Source organism: Papio anubis, chromosome 1 (genome assembly GCF_008728515.1).
Source record: "Papio anubis isolate 15944 chromosome 1, Panubis1.0, whole genome shotgun sequence".
Classification (NCBI taxonomy): domain Eukaryota; kingdom Metazoa; phylum Chordata; class Mammalia; order Primates; family Cercopithecidae; genus Papio; species Papio anubis.
In genome coordinates, this window is record NC_044976.1 from 216,513,181 (window position 1) to 216,527,426 (window position 14,246).

At 41.0% G+C, this 14,246-nt stretch overlaps 1 pseudogene; it reads right to left on the minus strand.

Moving 5' to 3' along the window:
* Window positions 1–12,103: 12,103 nt before the first annotated feature.
* Window positions 12,104–14,043, minus strand: LOC101009367 (annotated as a pseudogene).
* Window positions 14,044–14,246: the final 203 nt, after the last annotated feature.

The window sequence follows — 14,246 nt, forward strand, 5'->3', positions numbered from 1 at the left end:
GCTGCAACTCCTAGGCAAGTTCCAGTGCTGAACTGGGCTCATAGCCAGTGGGCTGTGGGGGCACATGACCTACTGAGACACCAGCTGGAGCAATTAAGGGAGTGCTGGCATTACCCCTTCCCTACACCCAGGCTGCAGAGTTTGTAGTTCTAAAAAATGAATACTTACTTCCACTTGCGGAGAGGAAAGGGAAGAGTGGGAGGACTTTGTCTTGCACCCTGGATACCAACCCAACCACAGCAGAACAGGGTACCAGTCACAGTTGTGAGGCCCTGGGCATTTCTAGACACACATGGGTTCAGAAGGGAACCCAGTACCTTGAAAGGAAGAACACAGCCCTGCCAGGAATCATCACCTGCTAACTGAAGAGCCCTTGGGCCCTGAAAAAGAAGCAGTGATACCCAGGCAGTATGTCATGGTGAGATTCTGAGATGTTCTGGCTTCAGGTGAGACTCAGCACATTGCCATCTGTGTGGCTAAGGGGCAAGACTCCTGCTTGAGAAAAGCAGAGGGAAAAGTAAAGGGGACTTTATTTTGCACCTTAGGTATCAGGTTGGCCACAGGGGAGTAGAGCACCAAGCAAGCTCTTGGGGTCCTCAATTCAAGGACTTGGCTTTTTTATGGTGATATGGCTTGGATCTGTGTCCTCACCCAAATCTCATGTTCGGTTGTAATTCCTAAAGTTGGAGGTGGGGCCTGGTGAGAGGTGACTAGATCGTGGGGGTGGTTTCTCATGAATAATTTAATACTATCCCGCCTTGGTATTGTCATCACAATAGTGAGTGAGTTCTCATGAGATCTGGTTATTTAAAAGCATGTAGCCTCTCCCTCATCTTTCTCTTGCTGCTATGGCCATGTGACATGCCTGCTCCCCCTTCATCTTCCACCATGACTGTAAGTTTCCTGAGGCCTCCCCAGAAGCTGAGTAGCTGCCAGCATCATGCTTCCTGTACAGCCTGTGGAACCCTGAGCCAATTGAGCCTCTTTTTATTATACATTAACCAGTTTCAGATATTTGTTTATGGCAATGCAAGAACAGCCCAATACAGAAAATTGGTACTGAGGAGTGGGGCATTACTATAAAGATACCTGAAAATGTGAAGTGACTTTGAAACTGGGTAACAGACAGAAGTTGGAAGAGTTTGTAGGGTTCAGAAGAAGACAGGAAGATGATGGAAAGTTTGGAATATCCTACAGATTGGTTAAATGGTTGTATCCAAAGTGCTGATAGTGATAGGGACATGAAAGTCCAGGCTGTCAGATGGAAATGAGGAGCTTATTAAGAAATGGAGCAAAGTTAACTTTCTTTATGCCATAGCAAAGAACTTGGCTGCTTTGTGTCTCTGCCCTAGAAATTTGTGGAGATTTGAACTTGAGAATGATGATTTAGTATATCTGGTGGTAGAAATTTCTGAACAACAAAACATTCAAGAAGTAGAGTGGCTGCTTCCAAAAACCTGTGCTCATATGCATGAGCAAAGAAATGATCTAAAGTTAGAATTTATATTTAAAGGGGATGCAGAGCATAACAGTTTGGAAAATTTGCAGCATGGTCATGTAGTAAACAAGAAAAGCCCCAAAATTGGCTAGCCATATGCAGAAAACTGAAACTGGACCCCTTCCTTACACCTTATATAAAAATTAACTCAAGATGGATTAAAGACTTACATGTAAAACCCAAAACCAGAAAAACCCTAAAAGAAAACCTAGGCAATATCATTTAGGACATAGGCACGGGCAAAGACTTCATGACTAAAACACCAAAAACAATTGCAGCAAAAGCCAAAATTTACAAACGGGATCTAATTAAACTAAACAGCTTCTGCACAGCAAAAGAAACTATCATCAGAGTGAACAGACATCTTACAGAATGGAAGAAGATTTTTGCAATCTACCCACCTGACAAAGGTTTAATATCCAGAATCTACAAGGAACTTAAACAAATCTACAAGAAAAAAACAAGCCCATCAAAAAGTGGGCAAAGCATATGAACAGACACTTCTCAAAAGAAGACATCTATGTGGCCAACAAACATATTAAGAAAAGCTCAACATCACTGATCGTCAGAGAAATGCAAATCAAAACCATAATGAGATACCATCTCATGCCGGTCAGAATGGCGATTTTTAAAAAGTCAGGAAACAATGGATGTCGTAGAGGGTGTGGAGAAATAGGAACGGTTTTACACTGTTGGTGGGAGTGTAAATTAGCTCAATCATTGTGAAAAACAGTATGGTGATTCCTCAAGGATGCAAAACCAGAAATGCCATTTGACCCAGCAATCCCATTACTGGGTATATACCCAGAGGAATATAAATCACTCTACTATAAAGACACATGCACACATATGCTTATTGCAGCACTGTTTACAACAGCAAAGACATAGATCAAACCCAAATGCCCATCAATGATAGACTGGATAAAGAAAATGTGGCACATATACACCATAGAATACTATGCTACCATAAAAAGGAATGAGATAATGTCCTTTGCAGGGACATGGATGAAGCTGGAAGCCATCATCCTCAGCAAACTGACACACAGGAAGAGAAAACCAAACACTGCATGTTTTCTTTTTTTTTTTTTTTTTTTTTGGAGACGGAGTCTTGCTCTGTCCCCCAGGCTGGAGTGCAGTGGCCGGATCTCAGCTCACTGCAAGCTCCGCCTCCTGGGTTTACGCCATTCTTCTGCCTCAGCCTCCCGAGTAGCTGGGACTATAGGCGCCCGCCACCTCGCCCGGCTAGTTTTTTGTATTTTTTAGTAGAGATGGGGTTTCACCATGTTAGCCAGGATGGTCTCGATCTCCTGACCTCGTGATCCGCCCGTCTCGGCCTCCCAAAGTGCTGGGATTACAGGCTTGAGCCACCGCGCCCGGCCACTGCATGTTTTCATAAGTGGGAGTTGAACAGTGAGAACACATGGACACAGAGAGGACACACACTAGGGCCTGCTGGGGGCTGTGGGGTGAGGGGAGGGAACTTAGAAGATGGGTCAATAGGTGCAGCAAACCACCATGACACACGTATACCTATGTAACAAACCTACACATTCTGCATGTGTATTCCTTTTTTTTTTTTTTTTTAAAGAAGAAATCAAAAAAGAAAAGTCCATTTCAGGGGAAGAATTCAAGCATGCTATAGAAATTTGCATAAGTAAAAATGAGTCAAATGCTGATAGCTAAGGCAATAGGGAAAAGGCCTCAAAAGCATTTCAGAGACTTGGCAAGAGGCTCTCCCATCACAGGCCCAGAGGCCTAGGAGGGAAAAATGATTTTATGGACCATGACCAGGGCTCACCCTGCACAGCCTTGGAATATAACTCCCTGCATCCCAGCCATTCCAGCTCCAGCCTTGGCTCAAAAAGGCCTAGGCACAGTTCAGGCCACTGCTTCAGAGGGTGCAAGCTGTAAGTCTGGTGGCTTCCACGTGGTGTTAAGCCTGTTGGTGTACAGAATACAAGAGTTGAGGCCTGGAAGCCTCTGCCTAGATTTCAGAGAATATATGGGAAAGCCTGGGTATTTAGGTAGAAGTCTGCTACAGAGGCAGATCCCACATGGGGAACCTCTACTAGGGCTGTGTGGAGGGGAAATGTGCAGCCCCCACACAGAGTCCCCACCAGGGCACTGCCTAGTGGAGTTGTAAGAAGGGGGCCACCGTCCTGTAGACCCTGGAATGGTAGATCCACTGGCAGCTTGCTCCCTGCATCTGGAAAAGCTGCAGGCAATCAACACCAGTTCATGAGATCAGCCACTGGGGGCAAACCCTGCAAAGTCACAGGTGGAGCTGCCCAGGGTCTTGGGAGCCCATCCCTTGCACCAGTGTGCTACGGATTTGAGACATAAAGTCAAAAGAGATTATTTTGGAGTTTTAAGATTTATGACTGCCCTGCTGTGTTTCAAACTTGCATGGGGCAAGGAGCCCCTTTCTTTTGGCCAATGTCTCCCTTTTACAAAAGGATTATTTACCCAATGCCTATGTCCCCATTTTATCTTGAGAATAACTAACTTCTTTTTGATTTTACGAGTTCATAGGTGAAAGAGGCTTGCTTTGTCACAGATGAGAATTTGGACTTTGGACTTTTGAGTTAATGCTAGGATGAGTTTGGACTTTGGGGCACTGTTGGGAAGGCATGATTATGTTTTGCAATGTAAGAATAAATTAACACAGATGGCATTTCTGGATGTGCCCTGGACCAGAGGGGAGCCTGTTGCCCTGAAGGGTGAGTCTAGGTCAGGCAAAATTTACCACAAGCTGAATGGAGAGCCCTTGGGCCTTCAGGGAACATCAGTGGCAGTCTTGCAGTACTGCCCATGGGCCAGTGGCAGTGGCCATGGGGTGAGGCTCCTCTGCCTTTGGAAAAGAGAGGAAAAGTGGGAAGGACTACATCTTGTGGCTGGAGTGCTAGCTCAGCTGCAGAACAATATCACACTAGGTAGTCTTCTAACGTTTTTGACATTAGTCCCTGCCTCCCAGACAGCACCTCTGGACATGTCCCTGGCCTGGAGGAGCTCACCACGCTGAAGGAACAAACACAGGATTGGCTGACTTTGCCACATGCTGATTGTGGAGCCCCAGAGCTTTGAGCAAACAAAGGCCGTAGCGAGAAAGGGGTTACAGCAGGCCTTGGGTAAGACCCAGTTCTGTGCTTGTTTTGGGACTGACCCAGCACAGCTTTAGAAGTGGTGGCCATAGGGGTACTTGTGTCACTCCACTGCCAGCTCTAGGTGGCTCAGAACAGAGAGAGACTGTTTAGAAGAAAGTAAGAAAAGAAAACCAGAGTCTTTGCCTTGTAAATCAGAGAATCCTTCCAGATCTTGTGCAAGACCATCAAGGCAGTACTTCCATGAGTCTGCAAGAACCACAGCATCAGTGGGCTTAGGGTGCCCCCTAAAGCAGATACAACTTAGATCATAACGCCCAAGTCCTTTTGAATATCTGAAAAGCCTTCCCAAGAAGAATGGGAACAAACAAGCCCAGACTATAAAGACTACAATAAATACCTAATTATTTAATGTCTAGGCACAGACAAACATTTACAAGTATCAAGATCATCCAGGAAAACATGACCTCACCAAATGAACTAAATAAGGCAACAGAGATCAATCCTGGAGAAACAGAGATATGTGGCCTTTCAGACAGAGAATTCAAAATAGATGTGTTAAAGGAATGCAAAGAAATTCAAGATAATACAGAAAAGGAATTCAGAATTCTATCAGATAAATTTAAAAAAGAGGTTGAAATAATTAAAAACAATCAAGCAGAAATCCTAGAAGTGAAAAATACACTTGGCACACTAAAACATGCATTAGAATTTGTTAATAGCAGAATTGATCAAGCAGAATAAAGAATTAGTGAGCATAAAGACAGGCTGTTTTAAAATATGCAGTCAGAGGAGACTAAAGAAAAAAAGAATAAAAAAGAATTAGGCACATCTATAAGATCTAGAAAATAGCCTCAAAAGGGCAAATCTGAGAATTGTTGGCTATAAAGAGGAGGTAGAGAAAGATAGAGGTAGAAGGTTTATACAGAGAAACAACACAGAACTCCCCAAACCTAGAGAACATATCAATATCCAACTAAAGAAGGTTACGTATTAGATCAAGCAGACTTAACCCAAAGAAGACTACCTCAAGGCATTTAATAATCAAACTCCCAAAGGTCAACAATAAAGAAAGGATCCTAAAAGAAGCAAGAGAAAAGAAACAACACTCAATAGAGCTTCAATATGCCTGGCAGCAGACTTTTTAGTGGAAACCTTATAAGCCAGAAGAGAATGGCATGATTTATTTAACGTGCTGAACAAGAAGGGGGAAAAAACCAAAAATCAAAAAACGACTTTTATCCCAGAGTAGTATATCTGGCAAAGATATCCTCCAAATATTTGAAGAATATTTGGGAGGGAGAAATATGACTTTCCCAGACAAACAAAAGCTAAGAGATTTCATCAACACCAGAACTGTCCTCCAAGAAATGCCAAAGGGATTACTTCAATCAGAAAGAAAAGAATGTGGCCGGGCACAGTGGTTCACACCTGTAATCCTTGCACTTTGGGAGGCCAAGGTGAGTGGATCACCTGAAGTCAGGAGTTCAAGACCAGCCTGGCCAACATGTTGAAACCCCATCTCTACTAAAAATACAAAAAGTAGCTGGATGTGGTGGTGGGCACCTGTAATCCCAGCTACTCTGGAGGCTGAGGCAGGAGAATTGCTTGAACCCAGGAGGTGGAGGAGGTTGCAGTGAGCAGAGATCATACCACTGCACTCCAGTGAAAGAAAGAAAAAGAGAGAGAGAGAGAAGAAAGAAAAAGAAAGAGGAAGGAAGGAAGAAAGAAAGATTGGTTTGTTGGTTAAGGGGCAATAAGAAATCATCTGAAGGCACAAAACTACTGTTAATAGTAAATACACAAAGAAGCACAGAATATTATAACACTGTTACTGTGGTGTGTAAATTACTATTTTTAAACATTTATTTATTTTTACTAGAAAGTCAAGGACAATGTGTAAATTATTCTTAAGAAGAAAAATTAAATGATGTCCCAGCACCTACATAGCACCAGGCTCTCCCCAAGAGTCTCCCCAGCAAAAAGGGCCTCCCAGACCATACTATTGTTGGTGAGTTGTTTTGTCTTCATATATAGGATAGACTTCATATTCTCATTTTCAGTGGTTGTAACATGGATAAACAACCCTCTATTGGTATGGTTCCATATGCTTGTGGTCAATAGCTATGCCACAATTAGTCCTTTAGTGTTAATCTATGCTGATAAGCAAATATTCAAGATTGTTCAGACTCTTTGGAGGAGAATAATTAAGGTTTTTCAAAAGTGATGAAAATTTACAACTAGAAATGCATTTGATAGTCCCCCAAATAGTTTTACATGTTGCATAGGGTATTTCTCTGAATACATTCATTAAGGTTATTACTAACCCTGTGTTGTATCAATTATAACAATCTTTGTAATATGATTAATATGATTAGCAAATGCAATTGAGTAAATTGTGCACATCAATCATATGTCTATAAGGATTTTGTTTCTTTGCTTTCTTTTTTTTTTTTTTTGAGACGGAGTCTTGCTCTGTCACCCAGGCTGAAGTGCGGTGGCTCCATCTCGGCTCACTGCAAGCTCCACCTCCCGGGTTCCCACCATTCTCCTGCCTCAGCCTCCCGAGTAGGTGGGACTACAGGCGCCGCCACCACACTTGGCTAGTTTTTTGTATTTTTAGTAGAGACGGGGTTTCACTGTATTAGCCAGGATGGTCTCCATCTCCTGACCTCGTGATCTGCCCACCTCGGCCTCTCAAAGTGCTGGGATTACAGGCTTGAGCCACCGCGACTGGCCACACTATTCTCGTTTGTATATAAATATCCCGTTTTATTTGTCACACTTTTTTGATCTCCCATATGTATCTCCAATTCCCAACTTTGTTATTTCTTTGTTTTTATTTTTACTTATTTATATATATATATTTTTTTGAGACAGGATTTCTCTCTGTGCCCTAGCCTGGGGTGCAATGGCACAATCATGTCTCACTGCTCCCTCGACCTCCTGGGCTCAAATGGTCCTCCCACCTCAGCCTCTGAATAGTTGGGATTACAGGCACACGCCACCACACCTGGCTAATTAAAAATTTTTTTTTGTAGAGACAGGGTCTCGCTATGTTGCTGAGGCTGGTCTCAAACTCCTCTGGCTCAAGTACTCCTCTTGCCTTGGCCTCTCAAAGTGTTGGATTATAGGTATGAGCCATCCTTCCTGATCTGACTTTATCATTTCTATAAAATTCAAAGTCTTTATTTCAAATATTGTATCTTTGTTTTCCCTCTTCTCTACTTACGAATTTTCTTTTTTTTTTTTTTTTTGACGGAGGCTCGCTCTGTCACCCAGACTGGAGTGAGCGGCGCCATCTTGGCTCACTGCAAGCTCCGCCTCCCGGGTTCCCGCCATTCTCCTGCCTCAGCCTCCCGAGTAGCTGGGACGACAGGCGCCCGACACCTCGCCCGGCTAGTTTTTTGTATTTTTTAGTAGAGACGGGGTTTCACCGTGTTAGCCAGGATGGTCTCGATCTCCTGACCTCGTGATCCGCCCGTCTCGGCCTCCCAAAGTGCTGGGATTACAGGCTTGAGCCACCGCGCCCGGCCTACTTCTGAATTTTCAACATGATTTAAATTAGACCTGCTCATTTGATTATTTGTATCTCCTAATCTCTTTCATATATTTTAGATCTCTCTGCTTTCTCAGCTGCATTCTAAACATTTTATTCAGCCAAGTAGCTTAGTTATCATTTTACCTGAAGTCTGTATCAACTGCCATTTAACAATTCAATTTATTTTCATGGCTTTGATGCCAGTTTATTTATTTTTTATATTTGTATGTTGATACATAATATGTGTACATATTTATGTCATATGTATAATATTTTGTTATATGCATACAGTGTATAATGATCAAGTTGGTGTATAGGGTATTCATCAACCCAAATTTTTATTTTTAATGTTACAAAAATTTTTTGGAGATAGGGTTTCACTCCCTCACCCAGGCTGGAGTGCAGTGGTGTAATAATGACTCACTGTAGTCTCAACCCCCTGGGCTGAAGAAATTTTCCCACCTCAGCCTCCTAAGTAACTGGGACTGCAGGTGTATACCACCACACCTGGCTGATTATTATTATTGTTTTTGTAGAGTTGGGATATCATTCTTGCTCAGGCTAGTCTCAAAATCCTGGCCTCAAATATCCCACTCCCTTGACCTCCCAAAGTGCTGGGATTACAGAAATGAGTGAGAGTGTCCAGCCTGTTATTTCTATGTGTTGGAAACCTTTCAGTTCTCTATTCAAGCTATTTTGAAATATACAATACATTGTAATATATAGTCAGTTACTCTGCTATCAAATAATAAAACATTTCTTTTATCTAACTGTATGTTTGTACCCATTAACAACCTCTCTTCTTCCATCAGCACCCATCTACACATACTTCTCAGTCTCTGGTAGCTATCATTTTTCTCTCTATTTCCATGAGATCAACTTTTTTTGCTCCCACATATAAGTGAAACTATTCAATATTTGTCCTTCTGTGCCTGGCATATATCACTTAACAAAATGACATCCATTTATATCCATGTTGCTGCAAATAACAAAATTTCAGTTTTTTTAAAGGCATAGTAGTAGTTTATTGTGCACATACACTACATTTTCATTCATTGATGGACAATTTGGTTGATCTCATGTCTTTGCTATTGTAAATACTGTTGTGATAAACATGCAAATGTAGGCATCCCTTTGATATATGGATTTCCTTTTCTTTTGATAAATACCCAGTAGTGGGATTGCTAGATGCTATGGTAGTTTTTTTTGTTTGTTTGTTTTCTTTTTTTTTTTTGTAGAAATCTCTATACTCTTTTTCCATAGTGGCTGTACTGACTTACATTGCCACCAACAGTATATAAGTTTTATTTTCTCCACATTCTTGCCAACATCTCTTATGTTTTCCTTTTAATAATAGTCATTTTAACTGGGGTAAGATGATATCTCATTCTGGTTTTGATTTATATTTCCCTTGTGACTGGTAATGTTGAGCATTAAAAAAAAACCTGTTAGCCATTTGCACTTCTCCTTTTGCAAGATGTCTATTTATGTCCTTTGCGCACTTTTTAATGTGATTGCTTTTTACTATTTGAGTATATTTTGGATGTTAGTTCTTTGTCAGATGAATAGTTTGCAAATATTTTCTCCCATTCAACAAGCTGTTTCTTTGCTACATTGATTGTTTTCTTTGCCTTGTAGAAGGTTTTTTATTTAATAATATTTTCGCATTTGTCTGCTTTTGTTTTTGTTTTCATTGTGTGTGTTTTTGGTGTCTTAGCCATAAAATATTTGCCTAAACTAATGTTCTGAAGTGTTTTCTGTGTATTTTTATCTAATAGTTTCATAGTTTCAGGTCTTAGGTATAAGTTCATAATTCATCTTCAGTTGGTTTTTGTTTATGGTGAGAAATAGGGGTCCAGTTTCATACTTTTGCATGTAGATATCCAGTTTTCCCAGCACCATTAATTGAAAATAATGTCCAACACCCAGTGTATGTTCTTGGAGCCTTTGTGGAAAACCAGTTGGCTGTAAATACATGGATTTATTTCTCAGTTCTATACTCTGTTCCATTGGACTATGTGTCTTTTAAACTCAATACCATGCTATTGTTGTTACTTTTGCCTTTTAATATATTTTATTTACTTTTCTTTTTCTCTTTTTCTTTCTTTTGGTTTTAATTTTTGTGGGTACATAGTAGGTATACATATTTATGGGGTACATGAGATGGGGTGTGATACAGGCATGCAATGTGAAATAATCACAGCATAGAGAACGGGGCATCTGTCCCCTCAAGCATTTATCCTTTGAATCACAAACAACCCAATTACACCCTTTAAATTATTTTAAAATGTACAATTAAATTATTATTGACTGTAGCCACCCTGTTGTGGCATCAAATAGTAGGTCTTATTCATTGCTTCTAATTATTTTTTGTATCCATTAACAATCCTCACCTCCCCCCAACACACATCCCTCAATGACCCTTCCAGTCTCTGGAAACCATCCTTCGACTCTCTATGTCCATGGATTCAATTGTTGTGATTTTTAGATCGCACAAATAAGTGAGAACATATGACATTTAGCTCTCTGTGCCTGGATTATTTAATTAAACATAATGATGTCCAGTTCCATTCATGTTGTTGCAAAGGACTGAATCTCATTTTTTTTTTTTTTTTTTTTTTTGCTTAATAATACTCCATTGTGTATATGTACCATGTTTTTTAAGATTTAGTTTTTATTTCAATATGCCTTGGGGAACAGGTGGTGTTTGATTACATGAATAAATTCTTTAGTGGTGATTTCCGAGATTTTGGTATACCCATCACACAAGTAGTGTACACTGTGCCCAATGTGTAGTCATTTATCCCTCACCCTCCTTCCACCCTTTCCCCCAAGTTCCCAAAGTCCATTGTATCATTCTTATGCTTTTGTGTTCTCATAGCTTAGCTCCCACTTATGAGTGAGAACATACGATGTTTGGTTGTCCATTCCTGAATTACTTTACTTAGAATAATAGTCTCCAATTCCATTCAGGTTGCTGCAAATGCCATTATTTCATTGGCTGAGGTAATATTCCATGGTATATATGTACCACATTTTCTTTATCCATTTGTTGGTTGATGGGACATTTTTTTCTGCAGTTGCGAATTGTGCTGCTATAAACATGCATGGGCAAATATCTTTTTCATATAATGACTTCTTTTCCCCTGGGTAGATACCCAATAGGATTGCTGGATCAAATGGTAGATCTACTTTTAGTTCTTTAGGGAATCTCCACGTTGTTTTCCATCCTGGTTGTACTAGTTTACATTCCCATCAGCCATGTAAAAGTATTCCCATTTCACCACATCCACGCCAACATATATTATTTTTTGATTTTTTTATTATGGCCATTCTTTCAGGAGTGGGGTGGTATTGCATTGCAGTTTTGATCTCCATTTCCCTATTAGGGATGTTGAGCATTTTTCCATAGCTTCTTGGCCATTTGTCGATCTGTTTTTGAGATTTCATGTCCTTAGCCCACTTTTTGATGGGATTATTTGTTTTGTTCTTGCTGATTTCTTTGTAGATTCTGGATATTAGTCTTTTGTCAGATGTAGAGATTGTGAAAATTTTCTCCCACTCTGTAAGTTGTCTGTTAACTCTGCTGATTCTTTTGCTCTGCCAAAACTTTTTAGTTTAATGAAGTCCCAACTATTTATCTTTGTTTTTGTTGCATTTGCTTTTGGGTTCTTGGTCATGAAGTTTTTGCCTAAGTCAATGTCTAAAAGGGTTTTGCTTTTTTTTATGGTGCCAATTTTAAACAGTTTTTATTTAAGACACTGATTTTCTGGTTAAAATACAGTATTTATAAAGTGCAATGTTATTTCCTTCCCCTGTGCATATGTTCCATATTCAAGTATTGAGAATGCCCAGTAACTTACTATAGTAGCTGGACTTTTAAAAACTGCCACAGAATTTGCTGCAAATTTAGGTCCTTCAATGTTTTAAAATGTGTGGAACAATGCTACATCTATACTTAGCTTAATCAACCTCTTCAATGGTGGGCCCTGAGGAAGCACCATCAGAGGGAGGACCTCCACCACCAGGGAGTCCCCCAGGCATTCCTCCTGGCATGCCTCCTGCACTCTGGTACACTTGGTAATGATGGAGTTACGGACTTTCTCCAGCTCTTTCTGCTGATGTTCAAATTCTTTCTTCTCAGCAGTCTGATTCTTATTGAGCCAGTTGATAATTTTATTACACTTGTCCAGAATCTTCTGTTTGTCTTCATCATTAATCTTGCCTTGAAGTTTCTCATCTTCGACAGTTGCTTTCACGTTGAATACATATGACTCAAGTGAATTCTTAGATGATACTTCATCCCTCTGCTTCTCATCTTCAGCTCTGTACATCTCAGCTTCCTGGACCATACATTCAATGTCTTCCTTGCTCAAACGGCCCTTGTCATTAGTGATAGTAATCTTGTTCTCTTTTCCTGTACTCTTGTCCACAGCAGAGACATTGAGCATCAATGTCAAAAGTTGGCATCAATGTCAAAAGTGACTTCAATCTGAGGAACATCACAGGGTGCAGGAAGTATGCCTGTGAGTTCACACTTGCCAAGCAGGTTATCCTTGGTCATGGCACGCTCACCTTCATAAACCTGAATAAGCACACCAGGCTGGTTGTCAGAATAGGTAGTGAAGGTCTGTGTCTGCTTGGTAGGAATGGTAGTATTACGCTTGATGAGGACAGTGATGACTCCACCAGCAGTTCCAATACTGAGGGCAAGAAGAGAGACATCTAAGAGCACCAAATCTTGGACATTTTCAGACTTGTCTCCAGATAGGATGGCTACCTGGACAGCTGCACCATAAGCAAGAACTTCACCAGGATTGATGCTCTTATTTGGTTCTTTTCCATTGATGAAGTCTAGGAGAAGCTTCTGAATCTTGGGGATATGAGTAGAACTACCAAACAGGACAATATCATGAATCTGTGACTTATCTAGTTTGGCATCTTGAAGGGCTTTCTCTGTGGGGTCTAGGGTGCTATGGAACAGGTCGGCATTCTGTTCTTCAAATTGGGCATGGGCACTGGACGTATAGAAGTTGATTCCTTCACAGAGAGAATCAATCTCAATACTGGCCTGGGTGCTGGAAGAGAGAGTATGCTTAGCATGTTCACAAGCAGTGTGGAGGCATCTTACAGCTCTCTTGTTCTCACTGATGTTCTTCTTATGCTTGCACTTGAACTCAGCAATCAAATGGTTGACATTCAATTGTCAAAGTTTTCTCCACCCAAGTGGGTGTTTCTGACTGTAGATTTAACCTCAAAGATTCCATCCTCAATAGTGAGGAATGACACAGCAAAAGAGTCACCTCTCAGGTCAAAGATCAGCACGTTTCTTTCAGCTCCAACCTTTTTGTCTAAGTCATAAGCAATAGCAGCAGCAGTTGGCTCATTGATAATTCTAAGTACATTGAGACCAGCAATAGTTCCAGCATCTTTGGAACCTGACGCTGAGAGTCATTAAAGTAAGCTGGCACTGTGACCATAGCATTGCTAACAGTATTGCCAAGGTATGCTTCTGCAATGTCCTTCATCTTTATTGGAACCATAGAGGGCACCTCCTCTGGGTAGAAGCTTTTGGTCTCTGCCTTGTATTCCACTTGGACCTTGGGCCCGCCAGCATCATTCAACATGAGGGGCCAATGCTTCATATCAGACTGGATAACAGCATCATCAAATCTGCATCCAATCAGACATTTGGCATCAAAAACCATGTTGGTGGGGTTTATTGCAACTTGATTCTTTGTGGCACCACGGATCAATCATTCCGTGTCTGTAAAGGCGACATAGCTTGGAGTGGTTCTGTTTCCCTGATCATTGGCAATTATCTCTACTTTTCTGTGCTGGAAAACACCCACACAAAAGTAGGTGGTGCCAATATCAATATCAACTGCAGGTCCCTTCAACATGGCTGCTGGTTTGTAGACCTGGCTCCAACTACAAAGAAAGACACAGAAACCCTGAGAGCTGCAGGTGAGTTCAGTGACAGAAGGGTTTTTTCTGATGTCATCTTGTAGAAGCTTTATGGTGTCAGGTCTTAGATTTAAGTCTTTGATCCATCGTGGATTGACTTTTTTTATAAGGGGAGAGGTGAGGATCCAGTTTCATTCTT